The following is a 23283-nucleotide window of genomic DNA, read 5'->3' on the forward strand; positions in this document are numbered from 1 at the left end:
CCATCTCTGGAACTTCAACTCTAATACTCTTCCCCATGATACCTGTTCTGATTCCTTGAGCAGGAATGATCTTTGCTTGCCCATGCAAATTCATTTCAATTTTTTATGCATCTGATTACATTCTAACTATATCATTACTGTATTAGCAAATGACTACTTCCCCTGCTAATCTGGGACTCCTTGAGGGCAGAGGCTGTGTCTTGTCCAAGTTCCTCTCCACAGTGTTCACTCCAGGGCTGAGTACCTGGGATTTCACTCTGCAACGTGGACAAGTCCCATCCCCGCTCTGAGGCTCAGTTTTGTTCATCACTATGTGAGGGGTTGGACGAGGTGATGTTTGGGAGCACGGCGGCTCTGAGGACCACGGTCTATAGCCTGCTAAAGGCTCACTGACTGGCTAGAAGATCAGGAGAGGACATTCCCCCACCAGAAGAGGGAGTGCTTTGGGGACTTCTTGTTTATCAAAACCTAAACATTCTCCGATTGCCAAGAAATTGGAAATGTGAACCGGTTACTCTCACACATCAGATCTCTGCCTTCCCATGAATGGGAATGGCAACAGGTGACTCAGAGAACAGTTGGCATAGAGATGCTATCTCTGTTCTTCGAAGGTGGCGCTAAGGGCTTCCCCTGCAGTTCGCCTACCTCCCCTCAAGAAGCAAAGGCCAGGTCGACGATACTCCCGCTGAAGGCCAGGGGCACCCTACTCCCTGAAACCCAGGGCACCACCCCCCCCCCTGCCCCCGTGACAAGGGCTGGGCTGCACACATGGTATCCAGGCCCCTCATCAGAGGACCTGCCTGCTACAGCACTGGAGACCCCGGGCCAATACCTATTTTTGGCGCTAATTATCAAGCGTCTTGTAAGAGCCTGGGTACACAAGCAAATCTTTTAAAAATAGGCCCAAGTTGCCTCCCCAGATTCCTGGTGGTGACTCAGCGTACCGTACAGTAGCTGTGATTCACAGTGTGGGCGCCAAAGGCCCGTGGGTGAGTCTTGGCAGCTGCTCTGCTCGCCCTCCTAGAACCCAGAGAATCACAGCCAAGGAGAGGAGGTACGTACAGCCCACTCTTCCGGAAGGCCACTCTTGCCACCAAACTCAGGCTTCTCTGCCTTATAGACGTGGCCAACCATCGAGGCCAAGGGCTTTGGGCAGGATAGCTCCAGAGCTGGGACGGGGTGGGAAGGGGGCACACTGGGACTCTGACAGCCCCATGTGGGGGCAGATGTCCACCTAAGGTCTGGGGGAATGAGGAGAAGGGGTCCACAGGAGAGAGGGTAGGAGTGGGGGACGCGGAATGTCTCGGCTGATAGAGGCCCAGCCAAGAGTCTTGGGCTTTGAGCCCAGCTGAGCTGCTGACTCACGGTGGACCCTTAATCTCCTGTGGAGTGCAGGCCCAGCTCCTAGAAGCCTAGAGGGCTTAGTGGTGTTTGTGCAGCTATAGACACAGGGCCTGTGGGCTGGCAGGAAACCCTGCCTGGCCATGAACGGGAAGGCAGGAGAGCCGGGCAGAGTGGGAGAGAACAGTGAGAGGCAGGATGAGCCCTTTTAGAGAGAAAGGGGTGAGCCTAGACCAGCCTGTGGCAGGAGGGTTTGCAGAAGGGCCTGACAGAGAGACAGAGTGTGGGGGTGGGGGTGGGGGTGGGGGAAGAGTCACGCAAGCCTACACCCATGAAGTCAGTCGAGACGGCTCACCCAGGTTTAGGAAGAGATGGCTTATGCATTTGTCAGTTTTCATAGCTGAGACAAAGACTTCAACTTTCTTAAAATATACCACATCTGCTCAGAGGCTTCAGGAGGCTAATAAGTACATTAACAGAAACTCAAGACTCACTTCAGAGCTCCTGTTTCTGTCCTTTTGGCCTGACAACTCTACCCCCTGCCCTTGGGGCCCCAGTATTCATGTGATTCTCTCCTCTGTCTCTTTGTACAAATAGGAAGTGGGAATAAAAATGTGCCCCTTCTACCTGCCTCTCCAATGCTGGGAGAAGGAGCCGAGACCTGGGAAGAGGCTTTCCAAGGCTCTGTATAAAATGTTGAATCTTGGCACAAAATGTATAAAGTAGTGATGATGTTGTCTGAAATATTTTCCGAAGTGTTTCTATACCCTATAAATCTTGTTGCTCTGGGCTTCCTGCTGGTTATAGCAGGGAATGTCAATGCTTCAGAGGGTGGGGCAGCACACATCTCTGCCATTCCTCAGGTTTCACTTGTCACGTCAGATTTTTGTGAGTCCCCAAAATGACAGTAGGCTTGAGAGTCAGATGCTAAGTAGAGAAGACTTTTTTTCAGATTTTTCAAGGCCTGGATGATCCAATTATGGAACTTTATCAATGAACAGTCCTCACAAGGCAGGAAAAGGAGGAGGAGAAGCCCATCCCTTTATTTCCGACAGATCATGAGAAAAGGGGAGACAGAGAAGGCGATCAGGCAGTCAGACAGGCATGGGTCTCCGTCTCCCCACCCTAGCTTTCAGTCTGGGGGATACGTGTTTGGAAAGTTGAGGAAAACACTTTGTCAAAGTCCTCTTTCTGGGATCTGCAAGGACAACCTCACACATTCCCTGAGCCACCACGGGGTTGGCCACATCACAGGAAGTGTGGCGTAGCATGGGAATCTTTGTGGTTTCCAGAGGCTGGTGAGGAACTTGGCCAAAAGTCTGGCTGGGGAGTTGGGAGTGGGGGTGCTTGGTACTGTAGCCAAGATCGGACTGCCTGGGTAAGTCTGCCTGGAAGTCCAGCCAGACCTCAGGTCTTGCGGGCCCAGAGAAAATCCTGGAGGGGCCAAGTCAGCACAGAGGTAACTGAGCCCTGGCCAAATTGCAGCAGACATCGGCAGAGCACGCATCCAGTACCTGTGGCCTAAGGTGAACCCTCAGACCAGCAACTCTCAACCATGCTTGCACAAGAGAATCACCTGGGATGCGTGAACCCAGGCTCCACACCCAAAGGTTCTAATTTCATTGGACTGGGTGAAACTGTGGCACTGGTATCTTTAAAAAAAGGATTCTGGGCTTGTGAACCAGGGAAGTGAACAACTTCCTTCAGGGTTAGTAATATCCGTCACACCAATGCCGGACGAAGGTGAGGCAAGTGAGCCCCGCAGGATGCAAAACCTAGGCAGGTGCTTACTGTCAAGGTCATGCAAGTGCAGGGGGGGTGGCGTGCCCCTTCTTCCATGTGGCCCCAGGTGCTGAATACTCATGCCTCACCCTAGCTCTGCTCCACCTCCTTTCCAGGTAGGTTCTTTCCCTGGCCTGATTTGAAGAGGCATCTTAGGCCATGAGCCCCTTTCTTCTGGAAGGTACCAGAAGGTTGCAGATACAAGTGTCCTGGGGCCGAGGGACCTGTTGGGGAATGGGCTTGAGAAGAGAGTGGGCAAAAAACCAAAGAATGAACAGACCAAATCATTACCTTGAGTGCTTTGTTGGTTTCTGGGACAAGAATGACATGACATGACTTTTGGCTGCAAAATACAGCTTAGTCATTTCTGCCAGCCCCCCTGAAGCCAGGACAGTGTGGTTAACTCACTGTGGGGGAGGGTGGACTGGATCCAGAGTTCTTCAGAGAGGGATTCAAGTTACACAAAACCCAATGTGTGTTCATGTTCTGTTACAGTCACAAAGACAGAGTGTGTGCCTGCCTCCAAATAGTGTGTGGGCGAAACTCAGGGGGCCCCTGCACAGCCCTTGGTTGCTCATCCTTTGCCTCACCCAGAAATCAGTCTCAGTGGCAGTGAATCAGAGATCGGCACCACGGAAGGCAGATTTTTTAGGAGCATTTGGAACCAATTAGTTTGTTAGTGTGAGCTCAGGGCTCCAGTGAATGGCCCAGTACTGTGCAAAAACTCAGGGCTTCACACGCTAGGACAAATGCGTTCTTTGTAAATAATAAGTGACCTTTGTTTCCCTCTGCCCGGCCTCCTCCCCCACTCTGCTTCATCTTGGCCTCAGCATGGATCCGGGGTCCTCCAGAAGGAAACCTGACCTGGCCTCAACCAGTGGAATCAGGAACTCTGAGCCACGACACAACTGGGACCAGGTGTCATTCTGTGTTTTAACCCAAAGTCCTTTTTACAGGGGTAGGGACAAGGGCCCTGGCCTTTAGGAGTACAGCTGTGTTCTCAACCATGTTGGAGGACCTTTTAAAGTCTAGTCTGTTTCCGGCATCTCTTCCTTCTCAGCTTTTTTTGTTTTTAACGTTTATTTATTTTTGAGCGAGTGGAGGAGGGGCAGAGAGAGAGAGGGAGACACCGAATCCGAAGCAGGCTCCAGGATCTAAGATGTCAGCACAGAGCCCGACACAGGGCTCGACACAGGGCTCGAACTCACAAACTGCAAGATCATGACCTGAGCTGAAGTCAGACACTTAACCGGTTGAGCCACCCAAGCACCCCTCTTCCTTCTCAGCTTTGACTGCAGTGGGGAACCTCGTCAGAGTCAGTAGTGAAAGTAGGGAGGCAGGAGACTTGGCTCCTGATCACATCGCTGACCCGCTCAAGGCCCTGTCGCAGCCTCTGATCCCAGACACAAACCTCCAATTGTCCTGAACCAATTTCCTTCAGAATAAGAATCTGAGGTCTGACTTCCTTCCAATCTGAAGGTTTGGCCAGATCTGGGGGCAGAGGGGCTCTGCCTGCTGTCAGGGGCTCTAGAGATGGTGAACACGTGAGCAGCTACTGACGTCTCTAATGAACCAGGCCACTTCAGCTCAAGTTCTGTCTCTCTCACTCTTGATTTCTGCTGAGAGAAGCAGCCTCAATGACCCATAAAACTCGAGAGTTTTTTCCCCTACCCATTTGCAGGGATCTATTAATCTCTTCCGGTAGCCAGCAGCTAACCCATCTGCAAGACACCTGGTCTTGATTTAATTAATGTGCAAAGCAAAAGAACATCAGGCAGGTAAAAATCTGTAATTAGCAATAGCCTCTCAAGATTTTCTTTGTTGGTTCGCCCCTCCTCCCCTTTCCAGGCAGTGGGAGGGAATGGGAAGGAGCCAAATGCAAATATGGTTTAATTCCATCTTGAGTAATTACTCCGGAAAGCCCTCTAAAAAAAATTGCTGGCTGTTTAACTCAGCAATTTGAACTTGCATTTGGGAACGTCATCAAACTGTAAATGCTTTGATCTTTTTTATGCTTCTGTACATAAGGAAAACCAAGTACACCTAATTCCTATGCCGTGTTGTCATAAGCATTAGAAACTCTTGGCACATGGCCACGGGTAGGAGGCTTGAGAGGGGCTGGCTTTGTCGGAGGAGGAGACAGCTGGATGCCTTGGACTGAACGTCGGAAGAGGCTGGCGCTCTGCTCCCCACTGCACAGTGGCTCACAAGACGACACTGGGCAGGACGTGCCCCCGCCTGACCTCCATTTTCCAGTCTTCAAATAAGCGGGTAGGGCCAGATGATTTCTAAATTTCAAAGACTTCCTCCTCAACACCCCAAGCTCTGCCATTTTAGGAAACACATTCCTTTCTCACACCACAAACCCAGAGGTGAGGCAGATTAGGCAGGGGCAAAGGTAACCAAGTACAGAGACTTGCTCTGAAGGCTTGATTGTTAAAACGTTTAAGGAAAAGATGATTATTGTGGAATATGAGATTCCTTTGAACAGGGGTATGCCTTGAAAGCAGTGTAGAACCTGTAGCCACAGAGGAGAAAAAAATTAACTGGCCTCTGGGGGTTTTGTGGCGCACCTGTGACCTCAGACTTAATCAGCATCACATGCTCTCCTATAACACCAGAAAACCACATGGGTTTTAGGCAATCACCCAGATTAAACCAATGCCATTGATTTCATGCTCTTGCACGCTTTGTGGGAGAACGAAAGCAAGGAAGAGCAGGAAGGAGAGCACAATTGGGGCAACAGGGCCAGAGATCTATTCATTCATTTCTTCAGCCAGCATTCATTCAGCAGACGCTAACACCCAAAACACGTGGGCCCTAGGGAGGAAGTAGGAACAGGATGAAGCACAGCCCGGAGTCTGCCAAAGACTCCTCAGGCTTCTATGTTCACTTCTTTGGCACTTTTGAGTTCTGTAGTAGATCTGTAACAAGAGGAAGTCATTCACAAGTCGGCTTATCTTCTAGCTTTTAATGAGCCTGGTGCCCAGAGGTCCTTAACTAAGGATGCCCACCTCTGTCAGGTTCCTATTCTTCCTTCAAGGCTCCTCAATTCCATCCCATCCCCACCCCCCATCCCGGACATCCCTTGGCAGATGTGATCTTTTTTGTCTTCTGGTCATCCATGGCATTTGGTTGGCTCTACTCGGTTGGGTATCTTATACCCCAACTTGCACTATTTTTGATTATGTTTACGTCTTATTCTCCTTTAGACTGGTACCTCCTTAAGGGCAGGTAGGTAGAACAGACTTTATTGGAATGGCCAATAATCTGGTTGTGAGATTATATTACAGTCTTGCCAGTCTTCGAGGGAAACTGGGTAAAGGGTACATAGGATCTCCCTGTATTATATCTTATAACTGCATATACACCTATAATTACCTCCAAATAAAAAAAAGCTTAATTAAAAAGCAAAACACACGGAACCATAAGGCCTCAGAGGTGGAAAAACCTCAAGAGATCAGCTAGTGCTGTCTTTACCCAATGTGTGAATTTCTGCCAAGCATCCCACATGGAGATTTACCCAGCCTTTTTCAAACCCCAGCAATGGAGAACTCATTCTCTCATCAGAAAGAGCATTCCATTTCTAGACAATTGTAATTCTATTCTGAAACAAAACTGGCCGGGCCGTAACTTTCCCCTTGGAGCCCGCACAGAACAAGTTGCTCCCTTATCCCACAACCTTTCAGGTATGTGAAGACGGTCATGTGTCCATCTGGGCCTTCACCAGGCTGCAGGGGTCCAGTTCTCTCATTTCCATAGTGTCGAATTCTCCTGCCATTCTAGAGCCTTTTTTTCTGAATGTACCTCGTGTGTTACTCTGATCTGAAACAGGATTAACAACCCCCTTTGTCCTGGACACTCCACTGTTTCCAACGCAGTTAAAGACCACATTAGCATTTTTATGCTAACTCCCAACCATTGGCTCATATGAATGGCAGAATCCATGAAAACCCTTGGATCTTTTTGGTACACCAGCTGCAGCCAAGCTCCCCATCCCCTACCTTGCCAATTATTTTGTTTTGTTTTGATTTTCACTCGAAGGTGGGACTTTACATTTCTCTCTACCTGCTGTGGTCCTAACCTCTTGCCGGTTGAAACCCTGAAGGAGGGCTGAGTCTGTAGTGAGGTGCAGAAGACTGAGGGAGAGGGTGTGTGCTGTGCGTGCTGCCGTGGTTGGCCCGCATCCTGTAGCACTGTGCCCAGAGACGTACGAGTACTTCTAGCGCTGGCAACCCTAGGGTATTGCTCATTGTTGTTGAATAGCAAGATAGGTTTATTTTTATAACAAGTATTTACTGCAGAACAGCCTTGCAGAACCTCCTGGGTTTCACAACTCTTCCGGCTCTATTACGTACGCAGAATGATGCCAGCCTGGCTCCTGTTCTCATTCCCTATCCCCATAGAGACGCATCAGGTTAAGGCTCAGTGTCAAGCCTCTGTACCCAGGACTCAGGGACACAGGGAGGATGCCTCCGTGGGACATTAGAGGGCAGAGCCGTCTCGCCTACTAAATGAAAGGCAAGCCTTTCAGGTTCTTTAGAGCAGAGTGGGACAGAGTATCTGCTTATGTAAAATCAGTGAGGTCCAGCTCTTCTTGGGGAGGGTTAAATTCAGTCTAGAGCCCAAGTCTCTGTAGCAGAGAGTGCTTGGTGTCCTCCAATACCTATTCTTCCCTTCTTAGAAATTTTAGCAGATGGATGCCTGGGTAGTTCAGTTGGTTAAGCGTCCAACTTCGGCTCAGGTCATGATCTCACGGTTCGTGAGTTTGAGCCCCATGTAGGGCTCTTTGCTGACAGCTCAGAGCCTGGAGCCTGCTTCAGATTCTGTGTCTCCCTCTCTCTCTGCTCCTCCTCAGCTCATGCTCTGTCTCTATCTCTCTCAAAAAATGAATAAACATTAAAAATTTAAAAAAAAATTAGCAGAGCACTTTCTCATGCACAATAAAGGTGACAATCCCCATTCTTCCTTTGTAACTAGGCATTGCCATGTGACCAGATTCTGGCTATTGGGATGTGAGTGGAAATGACAAGAGCAATTTCTTTGCCTTTATAGGGAAGGGGGCTGCCTGGCCATGGTTCCTTTCCCCCTATCTATTGGTTGAAGTGTGGATGGTGAGCCATATTGAACCATGTGTGGTGGTGGTGAGCCATATTGAACCATGCAAATGAGGACAACAACCCAGAGATGATGGAGCAGAAAAGAAGCCTGTGCCTCTGATGATTCACTGAGCAGAACCATTTTATCAGCTCAGAGTTTACTTGATAAATACACTTCTATTTTGTTTAAACAGACCACAGTTACTCTGGGTCTCTGTCCCATGTAGCTAAATCTGCACCCTAACTAATATAGTGTTCCACCCCACTTAATTCTTGGCTTCCTGTTCTGCTTCTGCCCTTTCCCTGCCTTCCTTTTAGCCCACAGCTTCATTTTCAAGCTTCTTGGCATGTCCCTCTCCACTTGGCCTGACCTGATCTCTCAAGGTAGCCTTGGATCCTTTCTCTGGCACTGCCCTGACAGGCAAGCATTAGGGAAAGGACGGTGGTGGTGGCCAAGCTGGCATTTCCAGATTGTTTGCTCTCTGGTTCCAGCCTATACCACTTGTGTTTCAGATACAAGTGCTTGGTGCCTTCTGAACCCTCATCTTGTCCATTTGTCTTGAGTTGGGTCCTTGCCTTACTTCCTTGCAACAAGACTGTAAGCTCGCCAAGGGCAGTCACTGTATCTGTCCCCTCTTGAAAAGCCTACAGTCACTTGTCCATAGTAGGTTCCTAATGAATGTGTGTAGATTCACATCTTGGGATTCCCAGGGCACCACAATGAGCCCTGGATGTTGCAGAGTTCAGGGGGCCTGTTACTACCTCTTACCAATGATGAAACCTTCCCAGCTGGAAAAGGCAACTGGATCAGTAAATTAATTCACCAGATGATTCTTCATTGGGGTTTGTCCAAGAAGTTTTCCTCCCTGGACAAAAAAAGGGGAGGAGGTTATGGCATTCAGTGCTACTTAATCCCCTAGCACTTCAGCCTCCTGAGACAAGCTATGTCCACCCACTGATGACCTTTAAGTGTTAAGCAACAAACCCAGAGCAAGCTAAATCTTAGTCACAGAGCTCAGAAGAAAGATTTGGTCTGCACTGTACTTTCTGTAACACCTAAAAATAACTTCTCCCTATGGACTTGAGTGGGGAAAGTGGGAAATATAGAAGACTTTAATTAAAAAGCTGATAAGAGGACAGGTACGCTGCTGTACCAGACTTTGCAGGGCCGAGGGAACTAGAAGACACGTGTGTGTGTGTGTGTGTGTGTGTGTATGTGTGTGTACCTGAGGGCATGGTTCCCCTGCAGTAGATCAAATCTGGGGCAGTAAAGGCACATCATGGTCAGGTTTTGCCACTCTCTCTTCCAGTGACTAGTGTGGAGAAGATTCAGTGAGACATTGGAGGCCACTGGAGGCAGAGATGGAGCTCCAGCTTAGAAATAGGTCCCAACTACCAGCTGTGACACTTCCTGCTCACCTGGGTGGGTAACCTTAGACAAGTCTGTGAAGCTTTCTGGACTCATTTTTCTTATCCTCTGATGGGTAGAGTAGACGAGATGCTCTCCAAGTCCCTTCCAGCCACAGCATTCTTGGGACATTGGTTTTTTCTCATGGTCATCTGCTTCACGGCTTCCTTTGCCTCCTCTGCCTCCACCCCGTCTGGCCACCCACATGCACTGATGCCTTTCCTCACTCCTCCCCGTCGTCTGCTTCTCTCACCACTGGACTAGAGGAACAGGCATACTCAGAGTTTCCCATAAACACAGACTCTTATGAACACCAGAGAGAGACTAGGAGGGGAGGCAGCACACGAGCCAGGCTGCCGTGGGCTCAGCTCCTCGGGTGCCTCAGGTGTGTCCTTATTGACCGCCTGCTCTGTCTGCTGCAATTTACCAGTGGCATCCAGGAAGCCGGACAGGGCAACTGGGACCCCTCTAAATAGGTGAGTGATTTCTTTAGGGCTCTGACTTATTTTGATTTTATCTTACTTTTCTGGTCGGTTCCAAAGTCTTACCACATGTCCTCCCCATCCCATTCACTCATCAGCATGTATCTGCTCTCATTCCCTCTTGTTTTCCTACCCAGATGAAAAACCACAAGTCACAACTGGCTCCCAAAGGAAAGAGTAAGTATCAAAATAGCTGATATTTGGATGTTGGTTGCTGTCTCCCAGAACACTTCCTCAAAAACTATGATCTCCTGCAAAAGCTCAGCCTTATTGAATTATATTCCTGCTCACCCCTGTGGCAGAGGGCAAAAATGGCCACAAGAGTTTGTAGCTCCTCTCATTTCTAGGATAGCTCATTTCCTTGTTCCCTTTTTTTATTGTGGTAACATATACTTAACATAAAATTTTCTATTTTAACCCTTTTTAAATGCACAGCACTGTGGCATTAAGCACCTTCACATTGTTAGATAGCCATCACCACCATCCATCTCCAAAACTCTTCACCTTCCCCAGCTGAAATACTAGACTCATGAAACACTGACTCCTTCTCTCCTCCCTTCGCCCCTGACAACCACCATTCTTCTTTCTATCGCCCAGCATTTGACTCCTCTAGGTACCACACGTAAGTGGAATCATACAGTATTTTCATGCTGTGCCTGGCTTATTTCGCTCAGTGTAGCATCTTCAAGGTTCAACCAAGTTGTAGCATGTATCAGAATTCCCTTTCTTTGTGGGGCACCTGGGTGGCTCAGTTGGTTGAGGGTCTGACTTTGGCTCAGGTCATGATCTCACGGCTCATGGGTTCGAGCCCCGCGTTGGGCTCTGTGCTGACAGCTCAGAGCCTGGAGCCTGCTTCGGATTCTGTGTCTCCCTCTCTCTCTCTCTGCCCCTCCTCCACTCACACTCTGTCTCTTTCTCTCTCAAAAATAAACATTAAAAATTAAAAAAAAAAATTCCCTTCCTTTTTAAGGCTGAATAATATTCAAGTGTATGCACAGACCACATTTTGTTTATTCATTCATACTTGGGTTCTCCATTAGACTCTTGGGTTACTTTGACCTGTTGGTCAAAAACTTGGGTTACTTCAACCTGTTGGTTGAATAATGCTGCTGTGAACATACATAGGTGTACAAATATCTGTTTGAACCCCTGCTTTCAATTCTTGGGGGCATATACCCAGAACTGGAATTGCTGGATCCATAGCGTAATTTTATGGGCTGCCCCATTTGACATTCCCAGCAGCAATGCACCAGAGTCGCATTTTTCCCACATCTTCTGCAACACTTCTGATTCTCTGGTTTTGGGATAATAGCTATCCTAATGAGTATGAAGTGGTATCTTGTTGTGGCTTGATTTACATTTCGCTAATGATTAGTGAGGTTGCAAATCTTTTTGTGTGTTCACCAGCCATTTGTATATCTCCTTTGGAGAAATGTCTAGTCAAGTTCCCCATTCTTTGAATCTGGGCTGACCATTAGGGCGACTGTCTGTTCCAGTTTATCCAGAACTTTCCAAGTTTTTGTACTGAAAGTCCCGTGTCCTGGGAAATCCCTCAGTCCCAGGCTTACCGGGACAGGCAGTCACTCTAGCCGGCTTTGTGTCTTGCTTTGATCAATAGAATGCTTTAGAAATGACAATGTACAGGTTTCAAGCCTAGGCCTCAAGGGGCATTGCAGCTTCCTCTCTTGCTGCTCTTGGAAATCTGCTGCCACATAAACAAACCCATGTTAGTCTGCTGGCTGATGAGAGGCATGTGGCCCAGTTGCTCCATAATTCTTACTAACAGCCTGTTAGCCTCCAGACATGTGAGTGAAGCCATCCTGAATCATTCAACTGCCAGCCGACTCACCAGCTGACCACAGATGCACAAGAGCCTAGCAGAGCTCAGCCAAGCTGGCCCGGACCAGAACTGCCCAGCCAGCCCACAGAACTATGACCTAAATAAATGGTCGTTGTTTTAAGCCACTTTTGGAGATGATTTGTTACTTTGTTGATCGTTGTTTTAAGCCACTTTTGGAGATGATTTGTTACTTTGTGAAAACTAATTCATACAGCTCCATGTCGTAAAATATGCTCTATTCATTGTTCCCATAAGATCTTTGCTGCGGACAGGACATTCCTGGGCTCAAGTGCCCCTCTTCTCAGTGAGAAGAGCTTTACCTACTCTTTTATTGCAGCCCAGCCTCTGAAGCAGCCAAGAGGCCATTCATCCTCTCTGTCAAGTGCAGACAAAAGCTTTCCCTTTTTCCATCCCTTTGTCCACCCCTCATCATCCACTTTTCACTGCAAAAGGACAGATGTGCTCATTAGATTTATACGAAGTGGACATATGGGCCTTCCCTGCACACCACAGCCAGCCACATTTTCTTAGTTTCTACCTTTCTCTCGGCAATCTTTTTCTTCTTGATCACAGTGTACCTAGAAGAGTTCTGACTTGTTTCAAATGCCCTTTCTCCAGTTGGCTGAAGCTTCTGTGACTCCACTTCTGTTTAGCTTGCTTGGTTCTCTGGACAGGCACAATGAGAGGAATAGTTTGATACCAAACTCTGATCATTGCCATCCCAATAAGCTGTTTCAGAGCTGGTCAGAGTGTCTCGATCTGGGAACTTGAGGTCAAAGGGACTCTTCTGGTCTTCTTTTATAGGAGACCTACTTCTTTCTGGAAACTTCAGGCCCTTAACCCTTTTAAGAAACATTGAACTGTTATTCATTGTTATTAATTGACAAAGGCCCAAAACATGCACTTTTTTTTTCTTTTAATCTCCTTGATGAGCCTTTGCACCTACAGAGAGAGGTACCCTGGCCTCCAGGGTTTCTAGGCAGTGGCCTTGGACGGCAGAATTGATTCCCTTCCTCAGAGTGACGTGAATCCCATTTCAGGACTCTTCCTAGTTCTGAGTCAATAAAGATAGAACCATAGACATGTCAGAAATTCAAGGACTTGGGGCGCCTGGGTGGCTCAGTTGGTTGAGCGACCGACTTCTGCTCAGGTCGTGATCTCGCACTTTGTGAGTTCGGGTCCTGTGTCAGGCTCTGTGCAGACAGCTCAGAGCCTGGAGCCTACTTCAGATTCTGTCTCCCCCTCTCGCTGCCCCTCCCCTGCTCACACTCTGTGTCTCTCTGTCTCTCAATAATAAATAAATGTTAAACAAAAAATTAAAAAAAAAAGAAATTCAAGGACTTTAGGAATTACCTGGTCCATGGGACACCTGGACAGCTCAGTTGGTTAAGCATTCGACCCTTGATTTCGACTCAGGTCATGATCTCACAGTTGTGAGATCGAGGCATCGTTGGACTCTGCGCTCTTCATGGAGTGCAACCTGTTTAAGATTATTTCTCTCTCTCCCTCTGCCCCTCTCCCCTGCAGAAAGAAAGAAAGAAAGAAAGAAAGAAGAAGGAAGGAGGAAAGGAGGGAGGAAGTATGGATGGACGGAAGGAAGGAAGGAAGGAAGGAAGGAAGGAAAGAAAGAAACAAAGAAAAAACCTGATCCAACATTTCCATTTCACAGGTGAGAAACCATGACCCTGACTTGCCCAAGTCTAGAATGACTTGCCCATGACTACCCAGCAAGGTGGTGGCAAAGCTGGAACTAGAACCATGGCCCTCGGCCCCCGAGTCTGGTGCCATCTCAATTACCCACTGCTGCAGACAAACATTCTCCAGGTGTTTTCCAGTAGGCTCTTGGCTCAGGTTAACTTTTGAAAAATGAGTTAGGAGAGGGAAAAGGAAGCCGAGGAGTTTCTGCAGACCAGACTGTTGGGTGGCAGGAGCAGAGTGTGGAGTGCAGTGCCACTGAGGTGAGAGATCTTAGAAAGGCTCCTGTCCTCTCCTTGAGCTGAGCACATCCAGGGAAGAAACAAAACTTTAAAAGGAGTCAAGCCCCTCACCCAAGCCAGCATGGGAACACCTACCAGAAAGTGGTCTTGTCCTTTCCATTTTATTTAGGCGATCCTTTTCTTATGAACTTATACAACTTTTCTGGAGGAAAACACCCATCCCATGTTATTGAGGGCTTCTGTTTCTGTTCATTCCCTTCTGATGCTTGTCAAGTTTTCACGTTGTACAATAAAAGTGAGTATACGCTTCTCAGTGTGTTTTTTCTCTAATATTATTTCATATTCAGATTTTTTTGTGTGTCAAAGGTCCTCGTGTTTGTCACTTTTAATTGTAATCCTGTGTCCATTATGCAGGCACATCGTAATTTGCCTCAGGGTGAACGTTTGTATCATTTCTAGTTCATTAGTATTAATAACATCAACATGGTTATTTTCATACCAATGGGTCTTTCGTCCTTTCGTGTTTATTTGTTCCAGATGTGCTTCCTTACATGGAATGAACAGGCCATGGCTAGGACTCAACTCTCGCTATTGCCAGATGACTCTCCAGAAAGACGCAACTGATTTACAGGCTCTCCAACGCCATTAAATATGCCATTTTCCCCTGCACAGAACTGTGCTATCACTGAGTTTTGTCATTTGTAGTCACTGTTGCCATGTCAAATTGGGGAAGCCAAAACAGGAATATACGATAGGAGTCAAGGGAGAGGATTTGCAAGATAAAACCAAGAAGCAGAATTGCGCAGAAGCTAAGACAAATGCTCCCCATGAGAGAAAGTGAATGACATTCATTTTTTGTGGCCACTTGTCCTGGGGGTATGTGATGGACTGACCTGAGTTGAAACTTTAGAGTCAGGGTGGGTCCCGCTTTGGCAAATTGTGTGGTGGAGCCTGAGGCTTGTTTCTGTCTTCGTATTTCTTTTCCTTTTTAGCAAGCCTATGCATCTTTCTGTGGATAGTTTACTATCTGCAATCCTTCTGTGCACTATCTCTGATTCTTTGTCCTGAGGTCTCTTTCCCCCTGCTTTCTCAAGCAAAAATCAGAGCCCCTGGATCATAAAGGAGCTTTCTTCCCCAGCTTCTCTTCACCTACAGCACCCATAGCCCACAAGAAAGCATAGCAGAGTGGCTTCCAACTGCCATTCCTGGAAAAACAGCTCTTCCTGGTTGCATCTGGTCTGGCCAAGTTGACAAGAAATGAACTGAGCTTCTCAGAAGCTGCAGGGGGAGAGTGGTGGCCCAAGGAGCAGAAACAGTGGGCCGGAGGGAGAGCCCTGATACACACTTACTTGGACCCACCTCTGCCTTTGCCCACCTGTTCTCACCCACATGCAACTTTTTTCAGAGTGGTTTAGTACAGCCTAACTTTCAGAGATCCCCTCGGGGACTGCTAGGCCAAATTTAGAGCCCGTACCAAGAAGTCTGTTAGCCACATGGTTGGCTACGTGAAGCCTGCAACATATGAAAAGTTATATTTAATATCCCTGGGAGAAGACCAAATATGGGAAAGCCGATTTGTGGGATGCAATTGCTCTTTTTGTAAGAAGCATCTCTGCCTAAGTGTTTGATGAACTCATAGCCCTCTAGAGTTGGGCTGCAGATTCTCTGGCTTTAATTAGATATGTGGACAAGCAGAGGCTTTAGAGGTAGAGGAACACTTCAGGATCCTCAAAGCCCTAAACAAGGTCATTGTCCTCCTGCCACATCTGATCAGCCTCTGACTGGCGCCAGAGCAGACTGTGTGAACAAGTCTCATTCCGCCCAGCATCCCGTCCAGTGGCCTGACCGAGGGCTGGACTACAACCCTCCTTTCCCCCTGAAAGGCTGGGATAGAGGGTGGAGAAGGAGAATGGTGATCTAATTTTCCACAGAGTTAGTCAACATCTTGATCCCCACCATCAAGATACCTCTTTTTGTGAATATTTTGCTCATCTGTGTGTTAGGTCCCAGGGCTTTTGAGTGGATTCTTCCTAGACAATCCCACTAAGTGTCTTAAAACACAGCCTAGCCTGCTTCCTTCACTCACCAATTCTGAGAAACGAAGCCATCCCCAATCCCTTTCCTACCTTCTATGACTCCAGGCAGGCCGACATCAGATAAAGCCCTCCTAGAGCCTTCAGAGTAAGGACCCCAAAAGTCCTCTGAAAGTCCTTCAGCTGAGTCTGAATTTGTTAAAGACACTGTGCTAGTCTCTGACACAGGCTGAAGAGGTTCTGAACACTGACCATTGCATTGAAAGAAGACTTAAAGGAAAGAGAAGGATAGTTAATGGACTCTCTTGAGCTTTCAACATGTACTCAGAGCAAAAGAAATAGGGGTAAATGAAGAGGAGAGATTAAGGCCTTCCCCCCTTTTCTCCAGATACAGAGAGGCAAAGCAATAAGGCCACTGAATTCTGGCCTTCTGGGGCTCAGCAGAACTCCACGGGTCAAATGAGAGCCCTGCCCAGGTCAATCCCCAGTCAGGATGTGACCCTTCTCCAGAGGGAGCAGATGATGTAGGCCTCCCCTTCCCACAAGGGAAGGGACACGAGCATCATACAGCAGTGGAGCATGAAGGGTGAAAAAAAACATCACGAGGCCAAAGGGAGACACAAACACCCAGAACAGGTTTTGCAGAATTGGGTCAATGCTAAGTCAGCTGTTCAGACTGAACCAAACAGGGCTGATTCTCCTGGCTTTCCAGTCCTTGGTGAGGAGGAAATGGAAGTTAACAGCGTAACCTATGCCCAGGCGAAGCTTCAGCACCACCAACGAGCAGATTCTACATTTGGAAAGCTTTGGCCCTCTCCTTGAACTTGGTTTTCAAGGTTTTGACGATGAGTCACCTCATTCTCCCGCATCAGCTTCTGTCTTTAACTATAGCCTGACGTGTCTGAACCCGAAAGCACCTCCAGAGCTGGAGCAGCCGTCATCTTCACACCACGGATGACTAACCATGGCCTGCTCACAGTCTCCTAATTATCACGAAACAAAAATGCTACATGCCTGAAAGCTGAGGTTTTGAGAACAGCGCGTTTGAAGAGCTGCAGAAGCAGCAGAGAGACAAGGTGGCAATGAGCTAACCTTTTGACAGGCCCTTGCAATCCTCGGAGGCACAGGCCAAGCAAGCAAGGACACAGATAGGGTTTTCTCCTTGGCAGGACTGCACTGTTAATATCGTGCGTTACTAATGCCTCTGATTAGGTTCCCAGGCTCATTAAGACGTGTGTGCCTTTGACTGTTTCTCTTGGATCAGATTGGATTCCACTTTGCAGAGAATTGTCAGGACTTTCTAGTGTCCAGTGCTGGCCAGATATCATCTCTTGGCTTGACTTCTTCCTGAAGTTTCTCCCCTGTGCCTCTTGTCTGATGATGCAGGTTACGTTCCGGCATGCTGGCTGGCAGGCCCACTGCTCCCAGCTCAACCAAAACACTTGAACTCAGCTTATACCCAAACTATGGTGGCACAGGACAGAGAAAGACATGGGAGCACAGCTAAGTCAACTTCTAAAAAGGAGAGAAGAGGAGCTCTTACCCTTTCTGATAATCAGACATATTATGAAGCCAACATGATAAAAAAAAAAACAGTAGTTGAAAAAACATACAAATAAGCCAACAGAAGAGAGAGCTCAGATACACTCATGTGCATATCAGGAATTAATATCGAATGAAGGTGGTACCACAAATGGTGGGGGAAGGGAAGAGCATTTAGTAAATGGCGTTTGGGAAATGGGCTCGCTACACGGAGAAAAAGAAAATTGGATCCCTCCTTAATGCCACACACAGAGAGGGTTCTGGGCAGTTTAAAGACCGCAGTATAAAAGGTTAAAGAAAAATAGTAGAAATAAAGTTCGTAGAATTAAGTGAAGGGAAATATCTTTGTAATCTGGGAAAGCTCTTTTACAACCAAATTTCAAAAACATAAACCATAACACAAAATTTTATTAACTTGATCACATCGAAATTAAGGATTTCTAATCGACAAAAGAGCTCTAATCAACAAAAGATAACATTAACAGACTGATGACAAAATAGGAATAGAGGCTGATAGGAAGAATATGCAAGGATCTTAAACATTTATGACAGCAATAGAAAAGCAGGGGAGGGGGGTGCCTGGGTGGCTCAGTTGGTTAAACGTCCAACTTTAGCTCAGGTCATGATCTCGCGGTTTGTGGGTCTGAGCCCTGCGTCAGGCTCTGTGCTGACGGCTCAGAGACTGGAGCCTGCTTTGGATTCTGTGTCTCCCTCTCTCTCTGCCCCTCCCCCGCTCACACTCTGTCTGTCTCTCTCAAAAATAAATAAGCATTAAAAATTTTTTTTAAAAAAGCAGGGGAAGGATATAAACATGCATCATACAGAACACAGAACTCCACAAACAAGTCAATTTTCCTGGGAAACAGATCCTGAGATGAAGAGCTGTGAACACCAGGCTTACTGCATTACATTTGAAAAATGCAAATTAAAACGACAAAGAGCTATCACTGTTTGCCTTCTATATTAGCAACATATAGAAAGAAGGGTCACACCCAGTGGTGGCAGAGACGTGGGACATGACGGTGCTTGCACACCGCCCATGGGAAGACAGCAGAAAGGGGCACTGGTGAACATTCTGGGGGAACGATCTGGTGTTATGAGTCAGTGTATTTTTTCACTGAAAATTTTACACTATTTTCAGTGTAGCATACTAGCAATTCCTCTGCTAGGTATACATCCTAAGAAATCCTCATACAGCTCTGTGTTAGGAGACATGTGCAAATCCTTCGTGTACAGTTACTTGTAGTGGAAATTGGGGGCTACCTGAGTTTCCGGCGCTGAGATCGAGAAATAAAATGTAATGAACACACACCAGGGAGTCCTACGCCGCAGGACTGAAGCAAATGATCAGTTGTACACATAGCAACGTGGATGCTTAAGGCAGTGCAATGAACAGGGGGACGGGTGCCTGGGTGGCTTAGCCTGTTAAGTGTCTGGCTCTTGACTTCTGCTCAGGTCACGATCTCACGGTTCTTGGGATTGAGCCCTGCATCGGGCTCTGTGCTGGCAGCATGGAGCCTGCTTGGGATCATCTATCTCCCTCTCTCTCTGCACCTCTCCCCCCCCCAAAAATAAATAAACTAAAAAAAAAAAAAAAAAGAACAGGGGGAAAAACAGTGAAAAAAGATAAGAAACAATGAGATAGAATATTTACATAAATTAAAAATACTGCAAACAAATAGTATTTGTATAAAAACATGCAAGCAGAAGGATGAAGAGACAAACACAAAAATCATTATGTGTGAGAGAGGGGGGTGGAATTTCAAGATGAGGAGTAGAAGGGATAAGGAAGTATAATAAATCCAAGAGAGGGGTCTCACAAGGATCAGTGATGCAAATATCCGGGACCCAAGTAGTCAGATTAACTCAACTCCCGACACCCGCCTCCTAAAACAAGCCCCAGTGACAAACCCCACTTGAGCCTTGGGAAGGCAAGCCTGTATTCTTCACCCTCTCTTTCTCTGAGATCTCTCCCGAAAGGTCACAGGCTGAGTCAGTGGAAAATTGCAGGGCCCTACCACACACAACTCCCTGCTTTTACCTGTGAATGAAATGACATCCACCTCCAATCTTCCGTGGGATGAAAAGGCTGGCATCTGGATCAAGGTTTATGCCTCTCTCAGGCGGAACAGATTTGCTCACAGGATGCCTTTTCATTTTCCATCCCATGAACTCTCCCACCTCTGATTGCAATCAAAGTCATCACCTTAACTGAGATGCCACAGACATAACTGCCGATGCCCCTCTTTGATCAGAACTGGTATGAAAGACAGAGGAAACACAGCTAAGTCAGAACGATGTCTTAGATCTCGCCCACTTGGGAGAGTGCCCAGAATGGGGAGGTGACATTCATCCCACTGGGAAATGGGCTCACTTTGATCCACTGGTCTGGCAAGTCCTCTCTGCTAATGGGGAATGGGGAAAGTATGAAATCTATCCTGCATGACCCATCCGTCCCTGAAAAACTGGAGATCCTGAGAAGAATAATGAGGCTTATCAGTCGGTCTTGAGTTCCATTCCCCATGGTGGCTATTCCAAACCTTGACTGCTGTCCCTGAAGTCCCCAACTCTATCCCATAAGCAACTGAGGACCAAGGTCAGGTTACCCGTCCAAAGTGAGGAACACAGAGATTAAGATCCAGGGATGCAGAGAAGAGTTGATCTGGGCAGGCTGAGAGAACTGCGTTGTAAGGCGGAACCAGAATCTCAAGATGGCCAAAAATACTGCTCTCAATCTTCTGATTGGCAGGAGGCCCTGACTCCCAGGTTAACCCTTAATTGCCCAGACTACACCTTCTTCAGTTATCACTACATGAAAGGTCTCTTTGAGGCACCAGCATATGTTCCACAAACAAGTGTCTGCAGCAAATAGGATCCCCAGGAAAATAAGATGCCCAGGATACATGGTAAAGGAGTTTGCATGGCTACCATTTTTATTGTGTTTCCTTCTGGGTCTAGAAAGTAAACTTCTGTGCCTGCTTTAAGACTTTTAACTCTGGAAATCTCATGGTAATGCTGGATCTTGCTGTTTTAAAGTCTTTCTAAGGACAGAAGTTGGCTGGCAAATGTATAAAATGCCTTCACAGTAGGCCTTCTGCAAATGTTATCGCCCTTCCCCACCACCGTTTTCCTTCTTCCTTGTAGGTATTGTTGACGAGTCACACTGGAACCCAGAAGATCTGGTCGTTGTTCTTGGCTCTGACATCTTTTCACAGAATGATCTCGGGCAAGAAGCTCTCCCTTCCCCTAGCCTTCTGCTTTCCTGACTCTGGCTTTTCATGTTTAGAATTGGAGCTAGTAAAATCTATCTTGGTTGTGGCCAGGTGAGTCCCCATCCCCTTTTCTCCAGCCTCTAGAGAATCAAAATATTAGATTTTAATTTTTTTAACAGAAAACTATAAAGAAGTATAAGGTTAGCCTAACCCTACATTCTAGGTCAAATCTGTTGGTGTTAAAAAGATAAGATGTTAGAGAACAGAAGGGACATAAAAACATACAAAGTGACAATTGAAAGTCACTTTCTCCCATTCCCACTGTCCACAGCAGATAACTACTTTCCCAAAGTAATTTCACCCAGAAAAATTATGCATAATACTTACATATATTCTTTTATTGATTGATTGATTGATAATTTTTAAATGTTTACTTATATTTGAGAGATAGAGACAGAGCATGAGCAAGGGACGGACAGAGACAGAGACAGAATCTGAAGCAGGCTCCAGGCCGCAGTCAGACGTCCAACTGACTGAGTCACCCAGGCACCCCTCTTTTTTTTAAATATGTGGAAGTGATCAAACTATCTATGGTATTCCCTAATTTGCTCTTTTTCAACCTGTATCTTTCATGTATATATAAGCCTGCTTTATTCTTTATAACAGCTCAAAAATATTTTACCAAATGGACTCCTAATTCATTCCAGGGGGATCGTGAATTTCTCTTCTGAGAACACCAGTTCCTCCTCTTGCCCTTTGATTTCCTCCCAAGAGTCAGAGTAGGTCAGGAGCTGAGATTCAGGGACCAAAGGAGATGGAGAAATCCCCACACACCCAAATGTTTAGGGCAAAGGTGCTGTGAAACTGCCATGAGTGACAGCGTTTGCTTCCCCTTCTGGAGAAAATGGCCAATTTGCCACATATGTTGATGGCTGAACATTTTGATTTTTTTAACGTTTATTTTATTTTTGAGACAGAGAGAGACAGAGCATGAACGGGGGAGGGCCAGAGAGAGAGGGAGACACAGAATCTGAAACAGGCTCCAGGCTCTGAGCTGTCAGCACAGAGCCCGACGCGGGGCTCGAACTCACGGACCACGAGATCATGACCTGAGCCGAAGTCGGACGCTTAAACGACTGAGCCACCCAGGTGCCCCTGAACATTTTGGACAAATGTCAGTGTTTTCAAATGATGAAATTTCAGATTTGGAAAGGACCGAAGGTCCTTTGGCTTAACTTCCTCGAACCCACTGCAGGAATCTCTTCTACAAGCTTCTGTATTATCACTTATTTACTATCACCATACCATACCAAAAACAGCTTTTGCTAGCAGAAAATTCTATTTTTTGCAAACTGGCTCCCATGCAATGCATCTGCCAGACTCTAGGACAAGACAAACGAGACACAGTTCCTGACCTCAACGAACTCCCGGGCTAGCTGGTGATGTGTGTGTCTGACGGTGTGCTATGAGGGGCTGGAGAGTCAGGAAGGCTTCCTGAAAGAGGAGATGCCTGAACTGAGCTCTAGGTGAAACTGAGATGGAGGAGCGCCACTCAAGGCAGAGCAACAACATGGGCGGAAGCGCAGAGGTGTGAGAACACAGCAGTTTGGGAGATCAGTGTCTGCAAGTGGGAGGGAGAGAGAGATGTAGGCAGGGCCAGAACAGGAAAGGCCTCAAATGGCCCTGTTGAGGTATTTAGATTTTACTTTGAGGGCATGAGGGAGCCATTGAAAGAATTCTAAAATCCCACGCTGATTAGATTTGCCTTGTAGACAATTATTCTTATAGTGGTGCAGAAAGTGGCTTGGAGGAATAAGAATGCTGTAAGACAGATCAGTTAGGAGACTATTTGGAACATACTTGAAAAGCAAATATAGAGAAGACTAGCCATAAAAGACATTAAAAAGGAGCTGCCAGAACTCAGTGACCAGATGGCTACGCTGAGACTTGGGTGACTGGGTGGGTGGGGCATCCTCATCCGAGAGAGAGAACAGGATAAGGAGCGGGATTGGGGGTGAAGACAATGAGTTCCATCTGGGGCACGGGGAGGGTGACTATCCAGGCTGATGTTCAAGGAAGATGAATATGTGGGTCAGGAGTTCAAGGAAGGGAACTGGCCATGATGCAGACTCTGTCGAAGGAAGAGGGACAGAGGGTCAGCCTGTGAGGGTGTGAATCACCAAGGAGAGGGTGGAGCCTCGGGTGGGAAGAGGGAGGGGCCATCCATGAGTCTCAACCATCTTTTGTGAAGATTTCCTCTGAGTGCCTCAGAATTAGTACCAATTAAGAGCAGCCTCTTGTCCCAAAGCAATATGACAAGAGAAGAGCAATTAGAGAAAAAAAGCAGTGCAGAGAGAGGACCCGGATTTTTAGGTGTCCCTTTGTGGGCAGTGACATCAAAGGAGTCTGAAGGGCACCCCATGAAAGAAAAGAGGAAGGCTTCCAGAGGAGGTCTGCTTGACATAGCTTTTTGTTTCTTTGAGACAGCACTCAGGACACGGCCTGTACCCCGACCCCACCCTTGGGTCCCACGTGAAGCCACAGGCTTCCCGGGGGTGTCCACTTGAGCCTGCCACATCCCTTCCTCCTTGGCTGCTCCAGTCTTCT

At 47.2% G+C, this 23283-nt stretch overlaps 2 long non-coding RNA genes across 3 annotated transcripts in view; one reads left to right on the forward strand and one right to left on the reverse strand.

Moving 5' to 3' along the window:
* Positions 1–23283, reverse strand: part of LOC123611042 — a 122456-nt gene that overhangs the window by 26856 nt on the left and 72317 nt on the right. The window lies entirely within an intron of this gene.
* On the forward strand, positions 6746–14563 carry LOC123611043. Its single transcript, XR_006718391.1, has 5 exons — positions 6746–6812; positions 9533–9645; positions 10250–10289; positions 14059–14184; positions 14427–14563. It is a non-coding gene; the product is annotated as an uncharacterized LOC123611043 (long non-coding RNA).

Source organism: Leopardus geoffroyi, chromosome C2, assembly GCF_018350155.1.
Source record: "Leopardus geoffroyi isolate Oge1 chromosome C2, O.geoffroyi_Oge1_pat1.0, whole genome shotgun sequence".
Classification (NCBI taxonomy): domain Eukaryota; kingdom Metazoa; phylum Chordata; class Mammalia; order Carnivora; family Felidae; genus Leopardus; species Leopardus geoffroyi.